Source organism: Chrysemys picta, chromosome 4 (assembly GCF_011386835.1).
Source record: "Chrysemys picta bellii isolate R12L10 chromosome 4, ASM1138683v2, whole genome shotgun sequence".
Taxonomy (NCBI): domain Eukaryota; kingdom Metazoa; phylum Chordata; order Testudines; family Emydidae; genus Chrysemys; species Chrysemys picta.
The window spans coordinates 79,047,847-79,074,556 of record NC_088794.1 but is presented as its reverse complement, the minus strand read 5'-3'; the positions used below and the strand labels follow the sequence as shown (position 1 = coordinate 79,074,556).

At 41.6% G+C, this 26,710-nt stretch overlaps 1 protein-coding gene across 2 annotated transcripts in view; it reads left to right on the top strand.

Moving 5' to 3' along the window:
* LRRC4C (leucine rich repeat containing 4C) overlaps positions 1–26,710 on the top strand; it is a 930,888-nt gene that overhangs the window by 136,841 nt on the left and 767,337 nt on the right. The window contains exon 1 of one of the 2 annotated variants that reach the window (XM_065592781.1): positions 24,512–24,729. The exons of the other annotated variant lie outside the window; for it this stretch is intronic. The gene's annotated coding sequence lies outside the window, so the exon portion shown is untranslated. Of the gene's footprint in view, positions 1–24,511; positions 24,730–26,710 lie in introns of those variants that run through there. 2 annotated transcript variants of the gene reach the window in all.

Below are 26,710 nucleotides of genomic sequence, written 5' to 3'. Positions count from 1 at the left end.
GCTGTGCATCTGCTGGGGCAATGATAGCTGCACCAACCCGGAAGTCTGCAGGCTTTCTAAGCCCAAATCAGGGGAGTCACTTTAATGGTTTATATCTGCCTTGTTTGCAAAGAAGCCTCAAAACATGGGGGTGGGGAAGAAAGGGGCTTCCATAAACACAGGGGGCTTCCAACAAGAAAGGGGCTTCCACTGCACTGTGTGATGAGGCCCATTTTTGTTTGAGGTTTGAGCACTGTATCTTATTGCCTTGTATAGTGTTGTTATGTCCTGATCCTGCAAGCTGCTGTGAATGGGCAAACTCTTGCATTCATACAGAGCTCTATTAAAATCAATGGCACTTTCTGGGATTGAGCTCAGGGAACAGCTTGCAGGATCAGGACCTTTGGACATTATAAAATTTGGAAACATTTTCTTTTTTTCTCACTGTTGCTTTATTTTTCTCTCTTTGGGAACCCCTTTTAACCAATCTGTAAAGCCTGATTTTACCATTGTTTTACTGCTGGTCACAGTCCTCCTTGGATTCAAAATGCTTGCGAAGTTAGTGATCAAAAAGTTGGGTATGAGTGACACTTATGCATACCTTATGAAGACTTGCAAATCCTTGTGTGTCTGCAATATTTGTCTGGCACTATCATGGGGACAAAATATATTACTGTATTTTGGCACTTCCTTTTCTGGTCCCAGCCAGAACACAAACATAGTGTAATCAAAAATGAAAAATAATAATGAAAAATATAATTTGACTGTTTCTCAGGGGTGGCTTAAAAAAAGATCAGATAACATTTTGGTTAGTTCATGCATTATCCAATCTTTATTTCAATTTGCCATTCCTGATTTTGGCTTATTTATGTGAAGAAACCGTCAAAGAAATACAGTGTGAGTAAATTTTTGGCCAAAATAATCTTTTAAGTCATTTCAAGATTTTCTCTATCTGCAGGAGTAGGACTCAAATTATACCTCTTCAAATAGATTTAATGATTGTTAGTATTGGTTTTCCAAATGACATTGGCAGCTTGTTTAGCCAATAATTTCCACTTAAGTGTTATTTCCATAATATCATTATATTTATACTTAGTTATATATTGCCCAACATTTTACAAATTCTGTGCCAAAATTTAGGCACCTAAATCCATTTTTAAAGTTTGCTATGGGTGCTCAGCATCTTTGAAAAATCAGGCCACTTTGATTTAGGTGCCTAAAATGGACTTAGGTGCCTAGCTCTTGTTTGAAAACATTGGCTGCTGTAACTTCAACACCCCTTATATATATTCTATATATATATTACAGCATCCCTGGTATATCATCAGATTGTTGAAGTCTGTGGTGTTATATCGGGGCTGAGTATGGCTATAGATGTCTATTTAAATCAGGATACAGTTATCTTAAATTAGACAATATTTCATTCAAATTAGAGCTGAGTAAATAATTGATTGTTGTGGTTCAGTGACTAACTGTGGGAGTGGGGGCGGAGGGGATGGATCATTTTGAGCAAAACTGATTCCCTACCCTCCCATTTTCTTGCTGACATAAAAAAACCAACAACAAAAATGTTCAGGTTGATTCAAATTGTCCTTTTTGAAACGGTTCATTTGAAAAGTGTCTAAATGAAACAGTTTGACTTTTTTGAAATAAACAAAACAACTGTTCCTCCTTTTTTTTTTTATTCAGCAGAAAGGCCAAGTTGTTTCATTTTTCCTGAAAGTGCATTGCTCAGCAAAATGTACTATTCATGGGGAAAAAATGTTGCCAAGCTCTAATTCCAGTAAATCTGCTTCTGTTATTCTGAATGAATTATGTGGATTTCATCATTTGGCCTGATACATATAAATGCTGTCAAAATAGGGTTGGTTCAATGCACACAGTACAGTGGCCATGATCAGGCAGGAAAATGTGGTGACACAATAGTGAGATGGTCTGGCTTTTGTTTGCACCATTGCCGCATACTGAATAGAGTCAGAATTACTGAGCTGTGTATTTTTGGCACTAGACTGCTAATTGAGACTCTCCACTAGCTCAAGAATTAGACGCCTGTAACTTTTGTACAGGAGGACCTGAGTTCTCTTCCTGTTGTGGTGAAGTTCCAGATGGCCAGAGTATGTACTGCAGTGACAAATGTGAGGTTTCCAGGGAGTCCCAGATTTGTTACATGGGGGCTATATGGAATACAGGAATAGACTTTTGGTTGGTGGCATGGAAGGTTTATATTCATATTAAATGAAGTGCACCAACCTGAATTCAGTGGGGGTTGCTCTGCTGGGAGAGTACTGCACCAGAGAATTCCCAGTTATGTTTCTGTGCTATGCTGTGTACAGTCAGGTCTGTCATTGTTGGAGTCATGGCTGACAACATGTATGGATCACAATTCTTTCCACAGCCCTCCTCAATTGGGATTGAATACTGCTTGGCCTTCTATGTGGTCTCTTCCATGCTTTCTGTAACAGAGATACTGAATACAGTTAGCCCCCATCTACACCAACAGCCAGACTATATTCAGTCCCAGCTGAAGGAGGAGACAAGGAAGCTGTGATTGATACCCATTCTCACCCAGGTTTCCAGATCGTAGTGCTGGTACAGCTTTTTACCTGCTGTCAAGGGAAGAGTCTGATAATCCAAGGACACTTTTCTAGGAAGCATCTGTCAGGGTTTCCATATTTAGCTACAGGAGATGACAAATTGAAACATCACTTTGAAGAGTAAATACCCTATGGTATTACCCCTGTGCTGACCAGCTACTGTTTGATGGCTTAAAGAACAGACTTGTTGGTGAGCTCAGCTAACTGGAAACCAGCTTATTTTGACAAACCTGGTTCTTTACAATGATGATGTTACCATTATGAACAGCTGGATTTTTGACACCTCCCCCCAGTGCAATGCATACACCACAGCTCTGTACACACAACCACAGAAATTGTTCACTGGGACTTAAGATGGAGTTAAATGTGCCTCAGTACATTGCTGAGTGAGGGGCTGGGTGTATTTATATGCTGGCTCTCTTCTTTTCCCCCAAATTATTAGTGTCAGAAAGAGAGATAATTACAAGGTTGAAGATGAACGGCCTAATCCTCTGCCTTGAATCCTTTCATTTTTCTGCATTATTCATATTTCTTGGCTGGGTTCAGGGAGCGCAGGCTGAATACTAATGCTTGTGCCACTTGCTGGCTGCTCGCTGCCACCATATTTCTTTCCAGGAGAATATCTCCAGTGAGTAGCTATTCTTAAATTCATGATTTTTGGAAGTGTCACAGCATTGAGTCTCTGGCATTCTTTTAATCCTATCCTATCCCCCTGCTTTATAATATTCATACAGCATAGGAGTTTTCTAACTAGGAATGAACACAGGCAGTGCTATTGCCTGGGGAATGTAAGCATCCAGGAAGGAGATAATGTTGTCTGTCTGTCTATCTGTCTCGTTCTCTGGTAGGTGGTTATCCTATGGCACGTTTTCTTTTTCTTCAGCTGTTCTGTTTTCCCCTCTTCTTGCCTTCTGAAACTGTGCCTGTTCCCTTGTATGAAATGGAGTTCCCACCTATCTTATGTTAGTTAGAAAAGCCCCATATTTTCACCCCTGCCCCACTACTTCCCAGCATAGGACCAGCTGATGCATTGTTTTGAAATGTTGCTGTCTGTGCAATAAGCAAGGCCCAGTTTCCAGCTTGCAGAAGTATAAATCCATCTGAGATACAGCTCGAGGAGAAGGACCTTTATAGCTGTCCTTGTAAATCTGATATCTATGAGGGTCTGAATTCAACTTCTAGCTGAAGCAATTTGCAAATCACACAGTCAGCAAAATGGGGTTGTGGATGATGTTAACTCTGTTCGTAGATTAAAGATGAAAATCAATGGGAGTTGTGCTCCTAACTCACTTAGTGTGGAATTTTCATCACTTCAGGTGACTGGCCTTCACCTGAGAGGCTATCCCTGTTAAACCCTTGTGGATGTGAGGTAGAGTATCCACAAGTAGATGCATGGGAGAAGAATTTCATTTGCCCATTTTCTTTCTCTCTTTATTTTTTTAATTTTTAATGTGAAGGGGTGGAACGGTACCTGGAGAGCTATCCTAGTGTAATGACATCATGGAATTCACATAACCACAGAGATTGTTCATAGATTCATAGATTCTAGGACTGGAAGGGACCTCGAGAGGTCATCGAGTCCAGTCCCCTGCCCACATGGCAGGACCAAATACTGTCTAGACCATCCCTGATAGACATTTATCTAACCTACTCTTAAATATCTCCAGAGATGGAGATTCCACAACCTCCCTAGGCAATTTATTCCAGTGTTTAACCACCCTGACAGGAACTTTTTCCTAATGTCCAACCTAGACCTCCCTTGCTGCAGTTTAAACCCATTGCTTCTGGTTCTATCCTTAGAGGCTAAGGTGAACAAGTTTTCTCCCTCCTCCTTATGACACCCTTTTAAATACCTGAAAACTGCTATCATGTCCCCTCTCAGTCTTTTCTTTTCCAAACTAAACAAACCCAATTCTTTCAGCCTTCCTTCATAGGTCATGTTCTCAAGACCTTTAATCATTCTTGTTGCTCTTCTCTGGACCCTTTCCAATTTCTCCACATCTTTTTTAAAATGCGGTGCCCAGAACTGGACACAATACTCCAGCTGAGGCCTAACCAGAGCAGAGTAGAGCGGAAGGATGACTTCTCGTGTCTTGCTCACAACACACCTATTAATACATCCCAGAATCATGTTTGCTTTTTTTGCAACAGCATCACACTGTTGACTCATATTTAGTTTGTGGTCCACTATAACCCCTAGATCCCTTTCTGCCATACTCCTTCCTAGACAGTCTCTTCCCATTCTGTATGTGTGAAACTGATTTTTCCTTCCTAAGTGGAACACTTTGCATTTGTCTTTGTTAAACCTCATCCTGTTTAACTCAGACCATTTCTCCAATTTGTCCAGATCATTTTGAATTATGACCCTGTCCTCCAAAGCAGTTGCAATCCCTCCCAGTTGTTGTGGGTACTCTAGTACTTAAACTTCTGTGGCTAGGTTTTCACTGGCACAGATTGATGGCAACTAAAAGTTATAACAGCTGTTCAATGAAGTGAGTTTGTGCTATCAGTCCACTTCTATTGAAACGACATTCAATCTACATCCCCAAAATCACCACCCTTTGAAATACTTGGCACCTTTGCTGGCAGAAGCAGAGAGGCCAAAATCTGAATGAACGACAGACACTAAACTATAGAGGTTGACAGGAGGTAGATTTTCCATTTTATGGGAGATCTTGTGATTTTTAATTTTTTTCCATTCTGAAATGGGATAAAAACAAATTTGAAATTTCCCCCAAAATGAAATCCTGGAAAAAATTGTTTCAGGTGGACTGAAATGTTTCATTCTGATTTCAACTTTATAAACTGGAAAAAACAATGAAATGCAAAGTCATTTTGAAATGGAAAATTGAATCTTTCTGTTCCAAAAAAGTCACACTGGGATGTTTCAACCTTATTATAATGCTCTATTGCAAGTTTTTTCTAAATGAAATTTTGCTAAAATCAATGTTTTTCTGCAGAACATTTTCTGATTGGAAAAATGTTAGCTGGAAAATTTCTGACCTGCCCTACTGGATTATCAATTCACGCTGGGGTGAGCCCTCCGGGTCAGGGTAGAAGCACATTTGTGGGATAAAAAGTTATAGGATCTTTTAATGCTCAAGTCTCATCCTGGAAGGACACCTCCAGGACAGCATCCTGTAATGCCGCAGGGGGGGCATTCGGTTCAGTACTGGGACAGCGCCTCCAACTGAAATAACCCTTCCTGCAGTCTCCTGGATTTGTCTTGGAGACCTTCTATCCAAGTACTGACAAGGACCACTTCTGTTCAGCTTGCAGTGCTCTATGTGCATTCATTTTGTGGTCTCACTGCTGAAACTAATACAGATGGCTATTGTACCAACTGTTATGGTTTTATAGTAATGTGGGTGACTATCTGTGAGGGAGTATGCTAAAGCTTCCAGCACGTCAAGACACTTGAAAAGACATATAAAACTGAATTCTAACTAGGACTCTGTTGAAAGGTTTTCTGCTATGCTATAATCTTTCTCCATGCACCCCCTGAGAGTCTCTCTGTGGGCCTGGTTCCAAGCGGGGAGAGATCAATGGCAAATATTGCTATGGCCAGCTTCATTTCAGGCTAAGATAATAGACCCATCAGTAAATGTATGACTCTGGAGCCACCAACAGCACTAGCCCTTCCAATTAAAGCTGTTTCTGGGCACAGAGCTATTGCAGCAGCAGTCAAGGGGTTAATGAGTGAAAGCCAGGAGTGGTAACTCACAGCTCACCTAGGATGACCTCAGCTCTGTGAGAAAACAAATTAGCATCTTCCTGACTGAAAAGCTGAATCCTGATTGTGCAATGTCTGCTTATCTGAGCCATGTGTCAGTCTGCACAGAGTCAGTGTGAACAGAATGCCAATTAATGCTCAAGTAATACCAGTGCATGCATAGCCAAACAATGCCTGAGGCACATGGTATTCCCTAGGAACAGTGACTGGCTGGGAGGAGCTGCATCTCATCCCTGGGCAATGCTCTGAGCTAAGGCTCTAATTGCAATTAGAATCTGAATCTAAAAATACCTCAGCGGGTATGTGGCAAGACTTGAGTTCAGTCAGGCTTCTGGATCCTCACTCCTTTCTTCCCAGTGGGAATGGGGATAAAAAGAGAAAGTATCCCCTTCTCCATGGACCAGTGATTGAGACAACAGGCATTCTCTCTTCTAGGTTTGAAGACAGAAAGAAGACCTGCCCGAGAAGCCCTGGTGCTGCTTGAGAAATGGTAGTTGAGGACTCCTTCACTGATAAGGACATGAAGGAAGAGCAGTCACACCCTGGGTGTAGCGAGGTAGTGTAGAATTTGCCCTTGAAACTTTAAATACTGGCCTAGATTGATTCAAGCATTCTTGTTTTTTACTCTGTCTCTAGGCATTTTTCTCACTCCTTCTTGCTGTAGTATTTGAGCTCCTAGAAAGACTCCAGTAGCTCATGCTATTTGTCCTGAGGTGCTGTACATGTTTTGCCTGAGCATGAGAAGCTTTGCTTTCCCTTGTGTGCTGGTCTCCTCCCCTTGCACTGGCAGTTTCAAGTCACCCCATGGACTGGTTCTTCCTGATACCAATGCAGTTTTGGGTTACCCCAGGTACTGGTTCCCCTCCCCTTGCACTGGAAATTGCATATATGCCCACTGTGCTAGGTTTTTCCCAAGTGCTGGATCATCTCCTCATGCACTAGCAGGTTCAAGTATCCCCCATGCACTGATTCCTCCCAAGAAACAGCAGTGTCAGGAATCCCACATGTCCTGATTCCCCTCTATATGCACTAGAAATTTCAAAATTTTCCCCACGCAATCCTTCATTTCCACATTGTGGCAGGTTCAGGTTTTTCTTCACCATATACTGTCAGTTGCTCTATGTGTTTAGATTATCAAATTTCTGCCTGGCACTCTTAAGAACTTGCTGTTGGTGGGACTCTTTGCAGGCAGCTTTCTGGAATAGTTCCCTTTTTTTTATTATTTCATTTACTGAATGAATAGAATGTGGTGGAGCCAGCGATTAGGTGGGTCTTTCCCTCCCCCCCCTTCACTTTTTTGTGATAAGGAGCATTGCTTCTCCAGCACATTAAATATTAATGACCCTCATTGCAATTTCTCTCTTTAATGTGCTTTATTTTGGTAACAGTCCAAGCTGTGGAGATGAAACCCCCCCCTCGGGACCTGATGTAGAATATAATTTGCTCTGCAGTTTTGGCTGTAAACATGATAATAAATTAGAGGATGCGATGAATATTCATTGAAGCATGCAAAGTTCCTTCTCTTCCCCCCACCCCCACTCCATCTCTATCCGTCAATTCCCCCCGCCACCTCAACCCTGATAAAAGAGCCTTTCATGGATGTTGGCAGCCAGTGACTTGATGTGTTCACTGCATTATAGACGAGATATCTGCCTTGGGAAAAATATTTACTATAAAAAAGGTCAGAGGTGCCTTGTTCTTACAAAACCCACTGCAGAATCCCCAGGTCCCCCAGCTTCTGTTTAATGTAGGTTAGCAAATTACAGGCCATAATAAGCCCTTCTTGATGTGGGTACAGCACCATTAACTTAAATGGGGCTACGCCTGCTTATACCGCAGTTGAATTTGGCTCCTTGGCTGCAGTGAGATCCATGTCTACAGCCCATAGTTTTTCAGGTGTACTTCTATCACGTCTTGCTTCTCAGTAGGGTCACGCCAGGTCAGTTCACAATGAACTTGGTTAAAGTACAATTCAGTTTATAGAATAGGGAAAGAAATGTCCCAAGTTGCTACAGTAACATTTAATGCATTTTCACCCCATTATAGTAAAATTTTACTCTGCTCATAGTGACATTTCACTGTACTGCAATAGTCCCCATTGAGATTATAACTTAGAAACTGTCACTACCTTATGGGGAGAAGAGAGGAGGAATCCCTGGCTTCTGAATTATTTATCCTGTGGAATTGTTGACATCAGATGTGATTGAATCATCAAATACTGTGGCTGGATTTTCAAAAAGGGCTGAATCAACTGATGACCAATGATATTTGTATTCTGCAGGCTTGAAATAACGGCAGTGAAATATTGGGCTTCAGAGAAGAAGCTGATCACTTAGAGGGTTGGGAAATAATTTTTTCCTATGCACAGCATTGAATTGGTAAAATGTATTATGGCAAGTTTTCACTTTCTGCAGGAAGGAGATTAGACTTGTGGTCCCATTTAGAGCTGGTTGGTGTAGAGATATGTTTATGAAAGATTGTGATTTGTAGACACTCTCTCATGAAGGACTGTGTTGTGAGTGTGAGAATTTGGAAATGTGCCCTGGAGACAAGGGTTGGGAACAGTGCACGACTGTGTGCAGCAGTTCACCACAGATGCTCTCCAGTATTTTTTATTAAAGTTTTATTCCTTTCTCATTTACTGGTTTGCTATTTAATGAACTCCAAGATAGTTACAGTTGGAACACTTATGAATATAAGAAAGGTCTGACCCAATATGGCCAATGATTTATCAAGCCCAGCATCTTGTCATCAGACAGTGGCCAGTGCCAGATGCTTCAGAGGAAATGAACAGAACAAGGCAATTTATCTAGTGATCTATACCTTATCGTCCAGTCCCAGAATATGGCAGTCAGAGGTTTAGGGACACCCTGAGCATGGGGTCGCATCCCTGACCGTCTTGGCTAATAGTCATTGATGGACCTATCCTCCATGAATTTGTCTAATTATTTTTTTAATCCAGTTTAACTTTTGGCCTTCACATCCCCTGGCAATGAGTTCCAGAGGTTGACTCTGTGATGTGTGGAAAAAGTACATCCTTTTGTTGGTTTTAAACCTTCTGCCTATTAATTTTCATTGGGTGACCCCTGGTTTTTGTGTTATGGGGAGGAGTAAATAACACTTCCTTGTTCACTTTCTTTGTACCATTCATGATTTTACAGATCTTTGTCGTATCCCCCCCCTCCCCCCGTTACTTGTCTCTTTTTCAATCTGAACAGTCTATCTTTTTAATCTCTCCTCATTTGGAAGCAGTTCCATAAACTTAATCATTTTTGTTGCATTTCTCTGTACTTTTCCCAATTCTAATGTCTTTTTGAGATGGGGCAACCAGAACTGCATGCAGTAATCAAGATATGGTCATAATATGGATTTATATAGTGGATATATATATATATATGATATTTACACTCTTATTAGATATCCCTTTCTTAATGGTTCCTTACAATCTGTTAGGTTTTTTTAGGATTGCCACTGTACATTGAGCCAGATGTTTTCAGAGAACTATCCACAATGACTCCAAGATCTCCTCCTTGAGTGGTAACAGTTAATTTAGTCCCCATTCTTTTGTATGTATAGTTGGGATTATGTTTTCCAATGTGCATTACTTTGCATTTATCAACAATATATTTAGTCTGCCATTTTGTTACCCAGTTACCCAGTTTTGTGAGATCCCCCTTGTGACGGGTTGGATCACAGAAACCCCCCTGGGAGCTGCCACCCCGATGTGCAAAGACTACCCCTGCTTCTGTTTTCCCTGCCAGCTCAGGACTCCAGCACCCTGTCTTGCTGAGCCAGACACTCCCGTCTGGCTCCAGACACAGACCCAGGGTCTGAATCACTTGTCCCAAAGCTGCAAGTTTACCTGAAAACAGCTCGCAGTAGCGTGCTTGTCTTTAGCACTCAGATGCCCAACTCCCAATGGGGTCTAAACCCAGATAAATCCGTTTTACCCTGCATAAAGCTTATGCAGGGCAAACTCATAAATTGTTCGCCCTCTATAACACTGATAGAGAGATATGCACAGTTGTTTGCTCCCCCAGGTATTAATACATACTCTGAGTAAATTACTAAATAAAAAGTGATTTTATTAAATACAGACAGTAGGATTTAAGTGGTTCAAAGTAGTAACAGACAGAACAAAGTAAGTCACCAAGCAAAATAAAATAAAATGCGCAAATCTATGCCTAATCAAACTAAATACAGATAATCTCACCCTCAGAGATGCTTCAGTAAGTTTTTCTCAGACTGGACATCTTCCAGGCCTGGGCACAATCCTTTCCCCTGGTACAGCTCTTGTTGCAGCTCAGGTGGTAGCTAGGGGATTCTTCATGATGGCTCCTCCCCCTCTCTCTTCTCTTCCCCCCTTTATATATCTTTTGCATAAGGCGGGAACTCTTTGTCTCTCTGGGTTTCCACCCCCCCTCACTGGAAAAGCACCAGGTTAAAGATGGATTCCAGTTCAGGTGACATGATCACATGTCACTGCAAGACTTCATTACTCACTTGCCAGCACACACATATACAGGAAGACTCACAGGTAAATACAGCCATCTGCAGACAATGGGAGTCATCAAGATTCCAAACCATCATTAATGGTCCACACTTTACACAATTACAATAGGCCCTCAGAGTTACATTTTATATTTCTAGTTTTAGATACAAGAGTGGTACATTTATACAAATCAGATGATCATACTCAGTAGATTATAAGCTTTGTAATGATACCTTACAAGAGACCTTTTGCATGAAGCATATCCCAGTTACGTTACATTCACTTATTACCGTATTTTCTCTAAAACCAGCTCAGTTACATTATATTGACTTATTATCAAGTTTTTATAAAACCATATAGACTGCACAACGTCACACCCCTGTAATGATCTTCACAGTCTGGTTTGGATTTTACTATCTTGAATAATTTTGTATCATCTGTAAACTTTGCCACGTCAAAGTTTGTCCCCTTTTCAAGATCAGTTATGAATATGTTGAACAGCACCAATTCCAGTACAGATCCACTATTTACCTCTCTCCATTCTGAAAACTGACAATGTATTCCTACCCTTTATTTCCTACCCTTTATTTATATCTGTCTTTTAATCAGTTACTGATCCATGAGAGAACCCTCTTTTTTATCACATGACTTCTGACTTTGCTTAAGAGCCTTTGTTCAAAAACTTTCTGAAAGTCTAAGTACACTATGTCCACTGGATCACCTTTATCCACATGTTTGTTGACCCTCTCAAAGAATTATCATAGATCAGTGAGCCATGATTGCCCTTTACAAAAGCCATGTTTACTCTTCCCCAATAAATTCTATTCCTGTCTGATAATTCTGTTCTTTATTGTAGTTTCAACCAATTTGCCTGATAATGATGTTAGGATTACTGGCCTCTAATTGTCAGGATTTCCTCTGGACCTTTTTTAAAAAAATTGGCATTACATTAGCTAGCTGCAGTCATCTGGTACAGAGTCTGATTAGGTGATAGGTTACATACCACAGTTACTAGCTCCGCAGTTTCATATTTGAGTTCCTGCAGAACACTTGGGTGAATACCATCTGTCCTGGAGACTTATCACTGTTTAGTTTATCAGTTTGTTTCAAACGTCCTCTACTGACACCTCAATCTGGGACAGTTCCTCAGATATATCACCTAAAACGAATGGTTCAAATGTGGGAATCTCCCTCACATCCTCTGCAATGAAGACCAATGCAAAGCATGCATTTAGTTTCTCCTTAATGGCCTTATTGTCCTTTAGTGCCCCTTTAATAATTTGATTATCCAGTGGCCCCACTGATTGTTTGGCAGGCTTCCTACTTCTGAGTACTTAAAAATGTTGTTAGTTTTTGAGTCTTTTGCTAGTTGCTCTTCACATTGTTTTTTGGCCTGCCTAAATACACTTTTACACTTGACTTCCCAGAGTTTATGCTCCTTTCTATTTTCCTCAATAGGATTTGACTTCCAATTTTTAAAGGATGCCTTTTCGTCTTTAATCACCTCTTTTACTCTTTTTGTTTAATCATAGTAGCATTTTTTTGGTCCTCTTACTGGTTTTTATTTTCTGGTGCATCTTTAGTTTGCTGAAGCTGAAACATTTTGCATAGGCATATTGGCCTATTAGTTTTCATTGAGAACACTTTTAGAGAGACAGAGATGGACTCTCTTAAACTATAGTCAGCTGGTTAGGGCAGTAGTTAGGGATGTAGGAAACTGAGGTTAAAATCCCCACTCTGCTTAATTTGGAGTGACCTTAGATGAAAAATGTGCTCTTATTCAGGCAGAGCAGGAACTTGAACCTGGCTAGGTCCCATGCCATTCCCCTAAACCACTGGGATATAGAGTGAGAGTCAGTTTCTCTTGACAGAAGTGACCAGAGTGCCCTGGATGAAAAATCCTTCCTGAATCAAAAAGTTCTGAAAACAGATATTTCCACACAATTTTGTTTTCAGCAAATAGCTTTGAAATGTTTCATTTTTGTTCCTCAGTGGAACAAAAATAAAATATGAAGCCCCCAAATTGCCAGGAAATGGAATTGTCATCCTCAAGACAGCTATAGTCTCATTCACTGTATCAAAATCTGCATTCCTGTTTTATTTTGCAGTTGCTTCTTAAGATACTTCACAAAGAGGAGACTCAGACACAATGAAATATTGTTTTACATATATATAATTACCTTGTTAAACTTGCCACTACAACAGGATATTCTGAGTTTGGAAAATGGATTAGACATACATAAATAGGAATATTAGCTGTAGCGACAATAGTGTAAGGAACCAGAGCACAGGTGGTCTGGCTTGAGTGAAGTAGTGACCCCACCAGGGATGGTAGTCATCAGATAGCAGTCGGAGGAATAGCAAAAACTAGGTTCCATAAGCAAGAGTCATGGTCAGAGTGAGGCCATGGTTGGAGACCAGAGATCAGAGGTAGTACCAGGCTGGAATCAGGAGGCAAGAGGGTCAGGGTCAGGGTCAGAGTCAGGCTGGAGTCAGAGACAGGAGATGAAGCGAAGTCTGGGATTGCAGCAGGCTGAAGTCTGTATAGTTGCCCAGACAACTTCCTGGGGCAACCCTTCAGGTTTAAGAGGATGCTTGGCCAATCAGAGGCCACTATCACTTTGGGTCTCTTGGGCAGTACTTCCTGTGTCACCTACACTCCATAGTGCTCCTTGTCTGTACTTCTGCATGGCCTCCTGGTGGTATTGTGCTGTCCTGAGCTCTGTACACCTGGGTTTAAGTCCTTATAAATAACTATGGCAAAAATGTTAATAGTTATCAATGTTTGAGCTTTGTAGTATATCCTGAAGACCAGCTAAAGTTGGAAAGAAATGTCCTCCAATTATAAACTATGCACAGTTAGACACATCATGGGGATTTTATGCCTTCCTGTAAAGCATCTGGCATTGATTTTATGTGTAAATCACATAAAATACCAGCTTTAGAATGACCATACATCTATCATGACATGGCATTTCATAAGAAATCTGGCTCCCATTAGCCCAAGGAATCAAACTGGTTTATTCGCTCATCAATATGTCATTAATGCAGTGTAACTCCACTATTGGGTTTTGTAGAACACAAAACTACCCCAGTGCTGTAACATTGGGTAAAGAATACTCCTCCTGCTTCAGTATTGTTAGTTCATGACCTGTTTGTAACCTCAGGGATTTGGATCAGCCTTAACTTCAGTACATCTTGCTGTGTACATACTTTGTGTGTCAGCGAAACAATTAACTACGTAACTGCTGGTCCCTAAAGGGCATGGTGGGGGAAACTCATGTTAAGAAAAAGACTTATTGATTTATATTTTAAACATAAAGACCTCAGAGAGCCTGTCCCAGGTTCTGCATGCCATATACAAATAATAAAAAGTGCAATCCTATAAAGACACAGACAGCAGTGGCAAACTAACAATCTTTCTTTGCACAAAGTCACGAAACTAAAATTTTCCAAACTTCAGCTCCTACAAAAGTTGATTTCCCCTCTAGTAAGTCCTAAAGGTCTAAACATGTGACCAACTTCAGACCAAAGTGTGCATGAAGGGAGAGGGATGAAATCCAAAGTGAAATGTCCTTCACGGACAATGCCCTGACAGAAGCAACCTCTTTTATTTACCAAGATAGCTTCAGCTTGAGTGCCTCTGCACTCAACTGGGACATTATGGCACAGGGAAAGAGATGGTTCCTTGTGTAGACAGTTGTGATGCTCCTCAGGGGCACCCAGGGCTGTGAAGCACTCACCACCACCTGCCCTTATCTTGTGGAAGTCATGTTTGTGTCTGCTTTGGACCAACTCCCTGAAACCAGCAGCCTCTGGCAGCACAAGCCATAACTTCCAGGCTTCACTTGCTCTGTACAGGTAGCAATAGGCACACATCAATCCCCGAGTCCTCAGAGTGTTCCCTATAGTGTTCAGCCCCTTATCCACTGGACACTCACAGAATTACCAGACCTACCGTTCCCAAAGTACACACCAATTTGCAAGCTTAAATTTAGGATTACTACTTTGCTTAATACCACAGCACTTAGAGATATTTATAGTTAAAATAAGAATAAATGCATTATCTGAGATTAGAGATTCAAGTGAGTAAGTATATTGGAAACAAATAGTTACATAGAAAAATTATAACATGCTTTCTAGAGGCTACACTTAACTAACAGGTTAGTCTCCTGTCTAAAGAAGTTTATCTCACCCAAATTTCTCTCTGTTGTTTTCAAGGCTGGTTGAGATCCTTCTTTCATGAAGAAAATGTGCTGTCCATTTGCTTTCTAGGTGAAGGATGATAGGGTGTCTTCTTTGCAGGGGCAATGCTAGAATAATTATTTCAGGGGAATGAAGGGATTGCAAAGATTGGGGGAGCAAGGATTTTGCTATACATACTTTGTAGAATGGGGATAAGTAATGTTGGTAGCATTTTATTTACCTTATTGAAGCTGGCTACACCTATTGTGAGCAGTAGAAAAGCTGTCAACAAATCTCTTCAGATCTAGAGACATTGACAACTTTTTTAAATAGCCATGACAGCAAAGTCCCGTAATTGGTCACGTGTCATGCGGTTCCTCAGGTAATCTTTCACCCGCTGAAGGCATGAAAATGTTCTTTCACAGGCAGAACTTGATGGAGGAATATTAACACCAATCATACATAATTTATGCAGTTTGTGGAAGTCAAGTTTATATTTATCCAAGAAAATTAGCAGCTGCAGCAAACTGTCAATCTTGGACTTCTGTTATTCTTTATAACATTCAGTTACTACTGGCGAGAGTTTTACCTTGGTCTTCACAATGTTAATATCACATTCATAGTGTTCTGCAAGTGGCTTTCATTTTAGAAAGTCAAGAAAGTTTTCATTCTTTGGGTTAAGGTAATAGACACCAACAAGAACAGATATTTTCAGAAAATTTTCTCTGAGATTCTCTTGTTATTTGATCAAGCACTTGCTTTATCTCAAAGGGACTGTTCTGCACTTGACACTTCTTCAGTCAAAATGTTTTCCTGAAACTTTCATACACGGCTGTGTATTCCCCAAACTTCACAGGGCTTCAAATAATTTTCTGATGCTATGGTAACAGCTTGCATAAGAATGTCCATATTAGGCCAGATAATGGTTCATCTTGCCCAGAATCCTGTCTTCTGGTAGTGGAAAGTGTCAGATGCTTCAGAGGGAATGAACAGAACAGAGCAATTTATCGAGTGATCCATCCCGTCATTCAGTCTTAGCTTCTGGGAATCAGAAGTTTAGGGATGCCCAGAGCATGGGGTTGCATCACAGGCCATCTTGGCTAATAGCCATTGATGGACCTATCCCCCATGAACTTATCTAATTACTTTTTGAAGCCAGTTATACTTTTGCCTTCACAACATCCCCTGGCAACCAGTCCCACAGTTTGACCCTGTGTTGTGGGAAGAAGTACTTCCTTACATTTTTTTAAAACCTGGTGCCTATTAATTTCATTGGGTGACCCCTGGTTCTTGTGTTATGTGAAGGGGTAAAAACACTTCCTTATTCCCTTTCACATTGATGAGTTTATAGATCTCTATCATGTCTCCCCTTAGTCATCTCTTTTCTAAACTGAACAGTTCCAGTCTTTGTAATCTCTCATCATATGGAATATTTTCCATATCCTGAATCATTTTGTTGCCCTGTTCTGTACTTCACTCTATATTTTATCAAATGTCTCTTCCAAATCTCTCATTTTCAGAAATTCACTGATTAGTGTGTCAAGAGATACGTATGCCTGAGACAAGTCACACTCAACTGCTTGCAAGTAGTCAGGTATAACTTTAAGCGGTCAAAGAATTTTTGTGAACATGCAAAGGAGGACAATTAAGTCAGTCTAACACTGAACTAAAACCTTGTGCACCCACTTCCCTGTCTCATCTTGACATATCTTGAGGTAGTACGATGAGTGTCACAAGCATGGATGAAATTGTCTTTTTCACATTACAAGCAGAAACTTGGCATATCCACTGAGTGTCAGAGCTTCTTCAATTCCAAGACTTTATTTTTGGGTTGTACTTTTTTTTTGAATGGCTATGAATTTTGCGTGTATAGCTGATCCGGAGAGAAACATGTACAAATTTCTCCAGGATCGTGGAAAAAAAATCATTTCCTGATTGTTTCCTTTGCATACACCAACAATACCTAAATTGAGGCTGTGACTGAAACAGTGAACATGCTATGATTGTGGTACTTCTTCCTGTAAGAGAGCTTGCACACCATTAAAATTTTCCATTTAACACTGGCATCTGGGCAATGCAGTTCTGTGTATCAATACCACACTATGACAGTGTGTTCTTCATGTGCTGAAGGAAAGACATCAAGTGACTTGGCAGGATAGAAACCAAAAAATCTTTCCCATACAATGCCATGCAAATAATATCTCAACATGACTGACACATGTTCTACTTTGCTAATGTCTTTAGTTTCATCAACCATTATCTAGAAACATTAGCTGCTTTCATTTCTTGATTTGTGCATTCAAGTACCATTTCTGACATAATGTGAATGATTTAATTTTGTATTGATGTATGGGTGTATTTTGCATTGCATGTTCCACTTTCAATTTTCTTTCTTACCATATCATTGCATTTGGCTATTAGAGTCAGGAGCTCTAGGACGTTGTCTTCCTGGTCGAGTCCATTCAGAGGGAAAGAATGGAGTCCTGCTTGCTGGGGTGGGGGAAAGAAAGCGAGGGAGTGTATGTGTGTGTGACACTGTGACTGTTTATTGCAGCCACATACTCCCCAAACAAGCAGGGACAAAGGATGGTCATCAGTGTGAATCTCACTTCTGCTGGTGTGTACCCTGTAGGCTGCACATTGCAGCAGCAATCTCCCTGCTCCCTGAGGTAAGAAACTACCTGCTTGTATTTCACAAATCACTTCTACAGTCACAGCTCACACACTATAGTAAGGGAACAAACTGCTTCTGCTGCTTATTCCAGTGGGGTAGCGGAAAGGATAGTACAATGTATTTGTGGTGTTATTGTTGTTGTTATTTTGGGGGGGGAGGGGGTGCCTGCTACTCTTTGGCATCATCCCTGCTTCTTTGTCCCCCAAATATACTAGACCAAACCTTTGATGTAAACCTCAAGATAGGGTTCTTCCCTCCCCTCCCCGCCCCCCACTGTTTGCTTCTTCCTGTTACTTTTCTCTCTTTAAAGTTCTTACAATCCTTCCTTAATATTCAGTTCAGACTGGTGGGAGGAGGCCCAGTGTGGATTATAGAATACTAATGTATATGTAAACAGTCAGATAAACATTTAGACAGCAAACCTTGGCTGGTGACCAGTACCTAGACACAGACTTTAAGAACTTATTTTTCAATGTACATGTATATAATTAGGGCCCTACCAAATTCACGGGCCATGAAATCTGGTCTCCTGCCACGAAATCTGGTCTTTTGTGTGCTTTTACCCTGTACTATACAGATTTCACAGGGGGTCTTGACCCAAAAGAGAGTTGCAGAGGGGTCACAAGGTTATTTGGGGGGGGGGTCATGGTATTGCCACCTTTACTTTTGCATTACCTTTAGAGTTGGGCAGCTGGAGAACGGCAGCTCTTGGCCAGGCGCCTAACTCTGAAGGCAGCTAGAAGCAGCGCAGAAGTAAGGGTGGCAGTACCATACCATGCTACCCTTACTTCTGCACTGCTGCTGATGGCAGCTCCGCCTTCAGAGTTCGGCTCCCGGCCAGCAGCTGCTGCTCTCCAGCTGCCCAGCTCTGAAGGCAGCACCGCTACCAGAAGCAGCAGAAAAGTAGGGTAGCAGTACTGCAACCCCCCCCCCCCCCCACACACACACACACAATAACATTGCAACCCCCCACAACTCCTTTATGGGTCAGGAGCCCTAAAATTACAACACAGTTAAATTTCAGATTTAAATAGCTGATGTCATGAAATGTACGATTTTAAAAATCCTCTAACCGTAAAATTGACCAAAATGGACCATGAATTTGGTAGGACCCTATACATAACTCCTTACACAACATCCACATGTGAATTTCACAATGATATTGATTACTTCTGTGACACCAGCTTTTATTTCAGATGTCCCATGACACCCTTTGGTGAACTAGAATGTACATGCCAGACCCCAGAGATACCCATAACCCCTCCAGTTGGCATTAAGAGGTTCTTGGGTCACAACAATACCCAAGTCATTTATAGCTTTATAGATTAGAACAAACCTGAGTCATACTTACATGCTACTTGAGGAGAGAGCTAATGCTTTCTTTGTCAGCTTTAGTTTTCAAACTGATTTTAAAATGGAGCTCCATGTGTAGCATATTGTAAGTGTCTAATCCTGAAGTGACAAAGGCATGGATGACAGTAGTAAGGTCCTTATTGAAGAAAAAATGTCACTTTTATCTAGGCAACCATTAATTTTTAGTTCAATGATCAATTCATATTACGGTATTTAATCAGAATGAACCCTAATATAGAATTAACCTCAAGTTGGTTGCAAGATGTTTTGTGTTACAAAGTTATGATCTATAATTTTTAGAAGCACAAAGGATGTTTTCCTAGTGGCAGCACGAGACCCCCAGCATGTTCCCCCAGATAGAAGTTCCCCAGGATAATGCAGTTTCTCTTTCTACACATTATAGATGCTTAAGGAGCTGCTCATTCTGTTCCTTTGTCTGATTGGTGGGTTGTAAGAGACCCCCACAAGTTCCCTATTTTGGGGGTTATCAAGTTAGAACATTGATCCATAAACATCCCAGCCTTCTACATCCTTGAATTAGCAGTAACTCTAAAGTAGGTAATGGTGTAGTTCCTCCTCCCATTCTATCTTTCCTATATAGGGTGTATTCAATTATTTTTTTTACCATTCCAATCATGTAACTCATCCTATCATTCCTGCTCTGATCACTGGACAATACAGCCAATAACCTCAACTAATGTATGGGCATCTGACTTTCTGCCTTCCAAACCACTTTCAAATAAGAACTGGCTCACCCTATAGGCCTTGAGGTCAGGGATTCCTTGACAGCAACAGCTAATGAAGATCAAATTAGCAGTAATTGTCTGTAAATCTTGACTCTTAACCCCACCGGATTACAACTTTAACAACTCACTTCATTACTAACAACATGAAGTAAGAGAGCTGCTTTTCCCTGCCTCTTGAAATATACCTATCAATAGTAATTCAATGCATCAGGCTATTAAGCGAGAGGAGATAGCATGATCTTCGAGAAAATATGGGATTCAGTGCAACCTCATGAATTGTGTCAGCTGCCTTGCTCACATGGCCTGAGTGAGTGGAAATAAATTGATGTCTCAATGGAGGCATTACTGTGGACAGACTCCAAGGGTCCAGAGGCATCTCACCACAGTGCTAGGTTAGAGAGAGGAGTTTCAAGTCCATGCTGAGGCTGTAGCTGCAAATGGTACCATGCTTCACAAGTTGGGCCCCAGTCCATTCTGGCCCTGATGAAAGGTGCTTTGATCATGCCCCTCATGCAAGTGCTGAAACCCTCCCCTAAACCACTGCTAACAAGTGCCCCAATCCCCCTCCCAGCTAACAAAACCTTCCAGACCTCTCACTGTCAAACACTGTAGCGCAGTACATGGTGTATTATGAGCAATACTCCAAGTGCATTCCTTCATATACCCCCCTGCACATCCTAGGGCCAGCACTGGCTATTCAGCCTCTGGGAGCTGGAGAAACTTTTTTTTTGCTCTCTGGCTCTCCCTACTCCAATGAATCAAAATCAACATTAACAGGTTCCTGATGGGGATGATGGTTGCAACCTTTCTTTGATGAGAATGGGCCAGTCTTATGTGGAGCCCTGGATAGGGAAAGGAGAGAAATAAAGGGAAAACATAAGGGGATCCTGAAGTTCCCTTCCCCCACTCAAAACCAAAAACTCTATGAGATCTAGAGACAGACCTGAGCTATGAGGTTCCTATCCTGAGTGTGTTGCATTCTTAGACTGTACGCTGGGTGACTCTCTAGGGAAAGCCAGGTTCTGAGAGCTGTTCTGCACTATTCTTGAAGGTGGGAATTCTATTTTAGAAACTATTTCTCAATGTTTAAAATGCATCAAGTGATGTATATTAAATTATCTTCAAAGTAGCTGTGTCGTTAAAAATAGATCTTCACAGTCACTATCTGCTGTTAGATCTTCCTTCCTTCATTTCTCTAACTAATCCATTATGGGGCTACACGTGTGCCCCTCACCTAAAACTTCTCATTATCAGGGCAAGGATGTAAGCAGCCAGGCCTATAGGTCAGCATAAGGCGAGGGACTGGATCCCACTGCCAGGGTTCAGAACCAGGAGTTCAGAAACCAAGAGCCAGATACCAGGAATCAGGTCAAGTCAAGAATTAGGAGGTCAGGACAGTCCAAAGCAGGGTGGAGCCCAGTTGTACAGCTAGCTTCCATTCCTCAGTTTGTCTTAAGTAAGGCAATCGGGAGCTCTGGTGTTTCCCCAGTCAGAGCCCAAGGGTTAACTCATCTATCTGTGATAAGCTTCAAGAAATTCTGGTTCTAACTGATGCCAGTAAGCCATTGGATGGAGGATTGGAGAATAATGACCCCCCAGGAAACCTGTGGAGTTGGGTTTAAGACCCACAGGTCATGAGGCTCATACAGTTTACATCATCTTACATAACACCAGCCTTATGCACACTCTCATAATATACAGCATGCTCCCTAAAGAAAAGACGATTCTTAATTTGGGAGACAAAAGCTTGTTGTTTTCACTAAAGAAAGTCATAAAATTAAATACATGGCCCTTCCCTCTGATCTCAAAGCATTTTGCAAATGCCACTACAAGGTAGAGAAGTATCACCATTTAAAAACATATTAGCAGAGGGACGCTGAGGCAGTGATTTACTTAAGGACCCAAAGCGAGTCATGGAAGAGCTGGACGCAGAACTCTACTATTAAGATCCTCTTCTTCAAGTACTAGACCACACTCCCCATTTGAAACGAGAGTGGGTAAACTAGTGGTGGTAGTCTGCATTACCAGGAAGAAAGTCTACTATGAAGTCTAAAAAGAGACATGGAGGACACTCAGGGAATTGTGTGTGGTGGAGATAAAATAAGTAAGACAATGCCCAGGAAGAAGCTTAAATTGTAAATGACTGCACTTCTGATTGAATTTACCTCTTCTACAGATGAGAAGATGCAGCATGTCATGACTTCTTATTGCATATGATGATAATAGAACGGTGAAAGCAATGGCATGATTACACTTGGATCTTAAGGTCTATTATCCGGCCCAGAGCAGAAGGAGTAGCCATGTGAATGGCTGCAACATGTCCAGAATGAGCATAAATTGGGCAATTGTCTGTGATGTATCCGAAAGTTTGCACCATGTCACAGTTGCAGTTTGGCAATTCCCGCACTTTCCATTTATGGAGTAAGTATACGTATCTTCCACGTCAGGTGTGGATATAGTTTAGAGCTGTCCGTATGCACCGTGGGGAGAAGTCCAGAATTTGCACAGTTGGGTCATTGATTAGATTTTTGTTTGGTATGTCGGCAGCCGCCCAGGCTTCAGACCATCTTCTGTGAATATTCCTATCTTCCACAAGGAGGACTGCGGCACAATGTTATGACTAACCTGAAAGAACGAAGAAATATATAGAATCATAGATGAATTACTCTGTAACATCCTGGCTCAGATATCCCACTAGCCTTTACAGGATAGAATTTATATTAGATCTTAGTTCCTATTGATCTGGTCCTCTGATGACTGGAGAAGTGGAAACGAGACAATAAACTGGTACAGCTACCAACAGGTAATGGAACGGATTTCAGCTCAGTGGTAGATGCATGTTGGGTCTAAGTTCAGATGACTATGATCTCTTTGTACTGTGCAAGTGCAATCATTATTTTGCTAATAATATATGGTTTTCAGACATCAGATACTTTACTAGTATACACAATATTTGACTTGTACTTAGTATTGTGGGAGATACAGGCAAGTGAAAGTGAACATAATGTCAGTACCGAAATAACCTTAAATATCAGTATAATTACTTGTTTACCAAATATTTACACTTAGGAGGGGAGAACTGGTATAGTGATCTCCACCTATCATAACATTTTCGTTTAAAATAACACATATATAAATTATGACAATGATGATAAATACGCATCTCTGAAGTGCTTTACACAAATGGATTAACTAAGCCTCACAACACTCAGTTGTGGGTATGTATCTTCCTCCTTTTACAGACAGAGACATAGAGGTGCAGAGAGGCGAAGTGACTTGCCTAAAGTCACACAGAATATCAGTGGCACAGCTAATATTGGAACCCAGGATTGACTCCCCGCAAGTCTGTTCCAACCAGTAGCCAGCACTAGCTAGTGTGTATAATACATCCATCCACATCTCACATAGGAAACTGCTTTGATTGAAGTTAAATTTAGCTAGCAACTCTCTGAGGACACAGATTTATCAGAATGATTCAGCTGAGATGAAACTTCTGGCAAGCTTTTAAATCCCTAGTATGTTCAATTAAAAGTGGGGAGGGGGAAAGGAAGAAAAGAAAAGAGAGCTATTTTTCTGGTTTGTGTTTTATATACACCCCCCCCCCCAAAAAAAAAAAGTAATGAGGGAACTCCAGGGTATGTGTGGTTATCCTAAGATAAAGTCAGGTTGGAAAGATTAGGTATACTTGACTGATCCTCATTCCTTATCACCTTCTTTTTAGGGGTATAATAGTCGTCTGATAACTGCACCACTTTTTTGTGTCAGTGTTGCAGCAATTTTCTGTCAAATCCTGTGCTTAGGAAATTCAGGAATGGAAGTTGTGTAGGCAGGAATAGAATGCTTGATATGATGATAAATAATATTCTAGGATAATTACAGATGAAATTAATAAAGGGGGGGGAAACAAGATAAAAATTCAAAACCACAAAAATTTTCATGGGAAGGCATTAAAAAAAAATCTGTCTCAGAAGAACTGAAACAGAATTTTGCAGCTTCCCAGCCACTTGCCCAGAAGGTTCTTGTCAATTTCACTTTCTGCCTGCAGGAGTGCTCTGCCTCTTCACCCACAGACTTGCGGGGGTCAGGAGGCTGAGTGGCCAGGCTCTCTGCCTCCCACATCCCAGAGCTGGGAGGGAGGTCGAGTGTACCGACTCTCTGTCTGTTTGGTCCCAGAGTTGGTGGGGCAGTGGGAAGGGAGCTGGGTTCTCAGTCCCAACAGCCCTTCTGGAAGATTTTTGTCATTTTCAGTTTCTGCCTGCAGAATTGCAAGAGCCAGCCAGGTGGGCAGCTGGGGAGCTGTCATTTCAGTCTTTTGCCACAGAATTAATGGGGGGAGGGAAATAATTTTTTTCAGCAGGGAATGTTGATTTTGCAAAAAGGGTATTTTCTGTCAGCATATTCCAAATGAGCTCTAAAGACAATAATGATGGGTTCTTTCACTGGATATATTTTGCAGTTTGCTCATTGCCACAGATTGACAAATGAAACAGACATTTCCAATTAGCATTTGCAAACGATTGCGTAACACCAGCCAAAGGAAAGTAGATTAATGTTGATCTGTAAAAACAAATTATGCTGCAAAGTACAAAATGTAAATTGCTGCCTTTTTATTTCTGATGCAGTGAGGGCCAGGGTCAATTCATTGTTTGAAATGCCATGAAAAATCCTTTTATCTCTTTCATTAACTGATTCACTGCTGCTGAATTTGATAGGCACATGTCTTCAATGCTGCTGAAAAGAACCTGTTGGAGAGGGAATGGATGCAAAGACTTCTCCCATTAAAACCTGGCCAACTCTGGTCACTCAGCTATCACTGAATCAGTGGTTCCTTCACTGATGAGTTGTTCAGCATGGAGAAAATATTTGCAGCCAAGGAAACAAATGCTGTGAAGGTTGGTCAGGGCTCCCAGGGATTCTCCACAGCAGTGGTGTGAAGGAGAGCCAACCTCTTGATGTATTGGATCTGGTGAGAGGTAGGTGCATGGAGATGGTCATAGGAGAGAACAGAAGAATAGGCATAAAGTGGGGGAGAGTTGGGGAGAGGCCCAGGAGAGACAGATAGACATTTTCTGCATTATTTAAATGTGTAACCTTAACTTTATACTAGCATAGGTGAGTTTTTTTTCCCCATATATGTTATAATTAGACCCAAGCACAAAGTTTCAGTATGGATGTCCCCAAAGTTCAGGGCTGACTGTTGGGGTATATGTTGCTGTATACTTACAGCAAAAAAGAGAGCTTTCTGTTTTCTTTGTACTGCTTCATTAAAAATAGAGGTGTCTCCCTTTTTGCTCTGGCTGGTTCCCATTTTCTGTACTCAAATCAGATGTAGATTTGCTTTCTCTCATGAAGATTTCACATTTATTCTTTTTTTTTTCCTTTGGATTTTCCATAATCTAAAACAGTTAATATAGATTGAAAATAAGGAGCTTGGATCCAAAGTTTAAATTCTGGGTTTAGATTTGGATCTGGATAGGACTCTATCTATATGAAATGCCCTTTCCTATTTTAATATAATACCTTAGTTTATTTAAACTGACTATTATTTATATTAAGATGTTGTGCATACACACTAGTCAGGATTAGGCACAATTTTGCTTTGTATTTGAAAAAAACCCATAGACTCATAGATTTTAAGGCAAGAAGGGGCCATCCAGATCATCTAATCTGACCTTCTGCATATCTCTGGCCACAGAACCTCACCCACCCAATCTTATAATATACCCCACTCATAACCTGTTGCTGAAGTCCTCAAATCATGATTTAAAGACTTCAGCATAGGAAGACCCAAAATTCTTACAGTTCAGCTCATAGGTGTACTGCTATTTTGTTCATTTTGTACTTCTCCCAGTGAAACTACGCTGGTCAGTTTCACTTCCTGATTACTGTGTACTAGTCAATTCTGTTGTGTTTGGGTTGCCAAAAATGCAGAGGAATATTTACATTTTGAAAGAGGAACAGAAGGCAAAACCCTGTTTTTCTGTGTAACTTTTAAAATTTATGAGAACACTTTTAACTTGTTTTGGTGGAAAAAGAAAAATTTCTCTCAAACCCTACACTTTTAGCCTAAATGAATTGGTATGTTCTGCTACACATGTAGTCTCATTTCCTCATCCTCTACTGCATAGGGTTACCATACGTCCGGATTTTCCCGGACATGTCCGGCTTTTGGGGGCTCAAATCCCCGTCCGGGGGGAAATCCCCAAAAGCCGGGCATGTCCGGGAAAATCGGGAGGTCAGCCGGGCCCGCGGGGAGCCGGTCAGCCGGGCCGGTGGGGAGCCGGGTCGGCCGGGCCCGCGGGGAGCCGGGCCGGCGGGGAGCCGGGTCGGCCGGGCCGGCGGGGAGCCGGGCCGGCGGGGAGCCGGGCCCGCGGGGCCGGGAGCCGGGGGGTGCGCCGGGCCGCCGGGGGCCGGCAGTGCTGGGCGGGCCGGGGGTGGTCGGCCGGGGCCGGCACCCCAGGGCCCGAGCTGACCCAGGCTGGAAACGCCGGGGGGCCAGCCTGGGCCGCGCCTCCTCCCCCCACACCCCCCTTACCTGCTTCAGGCTTCCCGCGAATCAAATATTCGCGGGAAGCAGGGGAGGGGGCGGAGACTTTGGGGAGGGGGCGGGGTTGGGCGGGGCTGGGGCGGGGCCGTGGGCCGTGGAGTGTCCTCCATTTGGAGGCACAAAATATGGTAACCCTACTACTGCAGAATGAATGGAGACATGAGCAAAGGAAATCCACTTATGATTGTTATGATTAAAAATTGCATTGGTATTTTGAACCAACTTTTCCTAGTCAGGAATGATCTTTTCAGGGGAGCAATCTGTTTGTCAATTATATGAAAATAAAATAATAATAATAAATAGCCATGAAACAACTGTTAAAGAGAAATTCCACACTAAGAAAAGTCAGCGTAGAATTACCTTGTGATTACAGACATGTAAACTCATCCTGAGATCTGGCAGTACTG